Consider the following 5,000-nt stretch of genomic DNA (forward strand, 5'->3'; position numbering starts at 1 on the left):
TATACTTACATTGTTAGTTGGTTGTATCATATTAAACTTGAAAGAAATGAGTTGTCGTGTTTGTTGTTTCATCGACTGACATTATCGCGCGGCGATTGGGAAGAGACCCGCAGGCTGGTTCATGACATTCCACTGTATGTATCAAGGCGCGAGACATGAAAATGTATGCAAGATGCGTGGCAAAATGACACTGTTACTCAAACGTTCGTGCGTTCAATTGGGAAATCCTGATTTAGATCTTAAAATCCGGATCTTCGGATTTCCAATCGAACACAAAATCTGAAAACGGATTTCACGACGGATTTTGTTAATTGAAATCCTTACCCGACATGGATTTCCAATTTTTTAATCTGCGACAAAATCCGTTTTCAGATTTAGTGTTCGATTGTCTTTTCAACAGATTTTGATTATCAGTATACGAATCCCGGTATGCTTAAAGATCCACCTTCATTGTCGGTCATTTGGATCAATCCCGGTATGCATTCATCGAACTCTCTTTGATCCTCCTCCACCCTCCCATGGGCCTCTGAATGGAAGGGAAAAAATCACACCTTTTAAATTTCAATAGACTATGAAACTGAAATTAGCATTTATTATATGAAGGGTATGAATAGACGCGTGTCCAAACAAGTGATTTGCCCATTATTACTAAACTGACCAATCTGAAAGCTACTAGACAATGGATTTTAGTTTTTGATCCTAACCAGCGTATAAAAAGGAACAGAGGCCAGCCAAAAAACTCATCATTTAACTGTCTAAAATGAAGTGTTTTTCTAGTTTCATAGAAGTTTACAAATGTAGGTTATTTCCTAAATTCTTGGCACCTTACAATGTGATTTAGCTAGGCTAGGAAGTTAGGTTAAACACAGGTTGTCGTGCATGTACAATGCATGCAAACTTTAATATAAAGCTTAAGAACTTATGTAAAACAAACTAAGGAAACATATATGTCTACTAAATAAAAACACATACGAGTGAAGACAATGTTGTTTTAATCTGTGGCTTATTATGATGTTCTACATAATGAATAAGTTTCCGAAACCGGTCTTGCAAAACTAACCAGACAGTTCTTATCAGAACTCTATGACCACTCCAAACGAACTGGGAGCAATAGACTCGGTAACAATATCACATAACATTATCCTTCAAAATGGCGGATTTTACTCTCGAAACATTTGTCATATAATGTTTGCGGCCTCTTTCACGTAAAGAAATTACTTACCTTTTTACTTTAAAGATTTCTTAAATGGTATCCTACCCTTTCATACAATTTGGCATGAAATTCTCTAGTTTGGACGTTAATATACTTTACGACCATAAGCAATACTTGCGAATCGACGAAAACCATCTGGCCGCGCATTCCGGCCGCGCAGTCAAAAGTGAACTGGTAAAGAATGATGTGAAATCGGATATGCGATCGATGGTTCTTTTTTGTGCCTGATAATTAGTTGTCATGTAAACTTCTTGTTTTTGCTTTATCTTATAACATCAACAGTAACTTCGAATGTGTAGGCGAGTTAACTTCATGTGTAGGCGAATTAACTTCGAACGTGTAGGCGAGTTAACTTTGGTGTAGGCGAGTTAACCTGTGGGCGAGTTAACTTGTGGGCGACGTGACCGTAATTCCTTCAAGAGAATAATTTCATTCGGTAGCAAGTCAGTTCTATCGAAGGTCGTTTCGATCGAAGTTCGTTTTGATCGAAACCAAAAGTCAGTTCCATCGAAGAGTAAATGTTTATAGAAACTACAGTTTTGCAAGCGTATAGATAATAATAAAAGTTCTTGTGCTGTGTAATGATTGCGACGCGGAAATGCAGTGTTCAATTGATTTCCTTTGTTGTCGGCGTTTCGTTCTCGGCGTTCCTGATCGGCAATGCTCAATGAGCTATTCGCTATAACGTGCGTACACTGAAACACGGGGTTTAAGAATTTATTACCATGATGAAACGAACAAGTATTGTCACTTTCAATCAGAACCGAGCGAAAAGAGATTAAACGCTGTTGAAAACACTTGCGCTTGGAACAGAATCCGTGGAACGTATTATCATAGCTTCTCATCGTTGCAAATCTTTTCCACACAAGTCAGGACATATTTTTAAACAGATTTGATAAATAGTAAGTTCAATACACTTAAGCCATAGTTACAGTCTTCGATCGAACTGACTCTTGTCTTCGATCGAATCGACTTTTGTCGATCGAAACAACTTTCGAGTTGTGAATCACGATGACCAGAAAGATGATTCGGTCTCCTTTCACACTTTTGAAACTTCTTTTAATCCTTTTATGCGCTATGAAATGCTTAAACTGCGTTTATTTTCCTGATATGTGTGGATAGTGTTGAAAATTGACAAGGAACTGTTAATAATAGATAACGTTGCGTGACTTTGGGTTCAGGGCGAGACGACTTTGGCATGCAAATTATCACGTGTCACGCAACCTACGCATGTTCCGCACCTTTAAACGAAATCGGTTCGAAAACGGAAAATGTTTTCTTCCGTTTGCGATATATCGGTACCACGCCATTTTACACAGTGGATTTGAGTCAATTTAAGCTTTCTTTGTGAAAATGTTCCATATTCAATTAGTATTGGTTCCCGTAGACTATTTTCAAGTCCACCATTTTATATCCGTTTGCGAAACAGATATACCCATACGAGTTTAGAAGTCAAGACACGATCCATGTCCGTATATGCCCAGTTAGCTCGAGTCGCGCGCTAAAGTAGACTTGTCGCCCGACTAGTCCTCTGCGCACCTTTTCAATGAACACTGCGCACCTTTTCAATGAACACGAGTTTCGCCAATTTTCAGATCATCTTGGTTTCAAGTGCTGCAAAGTTACTCCTCTAATCCTCGGTTTTTGCTGTCTGTTTTTATTTCCTAATTGGAAGTTAAGAAAACTCGTGGTAGTGCGGACTATTGAAGCTCTTTTTTCGGTTCATGGCGCATAATTAGAGGACTGGAATTCAGCATTCATTTTAAAGATTACTTACTAGAAGAATTACCTTTGTCAATCAGCGCTCCCGTAATAAATATTACTTCTTTTTCTTTTTGTCTTTTCTTTTCCTTTATTGCTAAGAAATTTTCGTTCGACCGGTCGCATTTAGAATTAGGAGTTAACTCATTTACTTGAACAGCTGAACACGTTACTCGGAATCATTCGTATACCGGGATCTGGAACTGTTTTCTTGTTCAACTCCCCGAAATCGATGGAAAGTCTCATCCCACCATCCTTTTTACGTACACAAACAACACTACTCGAAGCTACTCGAGAAAGGTGACTTAGATTTCCTGATGAACCGTCGGTTAAGGAGGTCTTCAATGTAGACCTTCACTACTGGAAATAAACTTCGTGGTATTGCAAGAAAGCTCTCCTGAGCTGGCTGAGTATCAGTAAGCGTGATATCTGTAACTCTGGAATACACACAATGTCATCGTAACCCGATCTTCGCAAATGCATCTGCTTCTTCACTTAACAACTGTCTTAAGCCTGATGTAATTGTTTTTCAGTCAGTCCACTCCTGTCCACTTCTGGGGCACATACTTCACCAACCATATTCTCACTTGCTTTCAACACTCGGTCCTCGTTTCTCGGGTTCTCCTGTTTGTTCATTGTCTCAGCCGAATCACTAAGTCAGTTTCACTTTAACGGATTGCGATCATTGCAGCTATCGATCAGCAAAAAATGTAGCTTTCATCAGCTTGTTTGTGTTAAATCCCCACGGCGCTGTGCTAAAAAAAATTGCCTAGTAAGAGAAAAGATGAGCTCTTCTGAATGAAATGAAACATTAAAAAATCGCAACTTAGTTTTCACATATGTCGAAATCTTTTAGCCATCGAGTGTAAGACTGTACATTCGGCAACACTACTTTAATTTGGCTGATTGGTAAACATGTAGATTATATCGGCTAGTCTGTGTCTGTTGATTTCACCGATAGCCTCTTTCTTCTCTTGTAATTTATTCATGCAATTTTTCGCTCCAATTTCCTTTTAAAAAATTATATCTGTATGAAAAATAGAGAAGCGGACGCCGCCTTTGTGTTTATAGGTGAGAGGGAAAACAAAGCTGAAAAGCCTTTCAAATCCGCTTGTCACCAAACAACCGCAACAGAAAATAATGGGTGAAACACCAAAATAAACAAGTCTGTTGGAAGCTTGCTGTCATATGCTCAGAGTACACGCTTTAACTTGCTGTGAAAAAGAAGTTGAGCTTCATGTCAGCCTCGAAGCCAATGTTTCTTGATTCCCATTTATTCTCTTCAATAAATCTGGGTTTAGTATTTTACTGGTAGCTACACTTCTTCTCAGGGGGCTATTTACCGAAGACAACTACCATGGTACTGTAATGATTTACGGTATCAAAACAATATCGTGTAATATTAGAGCAACATCTTACGTCCTGGAAAACAAAACGTAGCTCAGTTGACAGTTATGGAATAAAGCTCTTTGTCAAGTTATTGCACTACCACACGTACACAATGCGTACCTATTCTTCACAGTAGCCTCCCCGAAGTATCTCTGCTGATATTGAGAGACGTCGGAGGCGCCCAATGCGAATTGTCTTTCCGGATTACGCTTACCAAGATGCGCTTTCGCTAACGGGGCCGGTCCGCTTGTGCGAGTGCCGGGAGATTTTAACCAATGCTCATCAATGTTTTTAAACAGTGAATACAGCTATTATGCTGTTTTACAATGGTAAACGCCACTGCGTTTTTTCGCAACTATTGTTCTATTGTCAAGTGTATGCACGGAAAACTATTTGTTTGTTTGTTTTGTCAGTGTACGTGTGTCAAAACAACGAACAAAATCATGTCACGGTTGATACCTTGCCCATGTGATACCTCGCCCATGTGATATGTGCCCCTCGTTGCCTCAGGGCTGCGCCCCCGGTGAATAAATCACATATCCCCTCGTTGCCTCAAAGTAACCCTTACATAATCTTTTATTTGGCCGCCATTATGAAAGAGGTCTATACCGGCCGAAACAATCAGACACCAGTGGCT

The 5,000-nt window shown here is 39.5% G+C and overlaps 1 protein-coding gene across 1 annotated transcript in view; it reads left to right on the forward strand.

Moving 5' to 3' along the window:
- The window catches only part of LOC138016642 (uncharacterized), a 60,340-nt gene that overhangs the window by 790 nt on the left and 54,550 nt on the right, over positions 1–5,000 (forward strand). The window lies entirely within an intron of this gene.

Source organism: Montipora capricornis, chromosome 9, assembly GCF_036669925.1.
Source record: "Montipora capricornis isolate CH-2021 chromosome 9, ASM3666992v2, whole genome shotgun sequence".
Lineage (NCBI taxonomy): Eukaryota > Metazoa > Cnidaria > Anthozoa > Scleractinia > Acroporidae > Montipora > Montipora capricornis.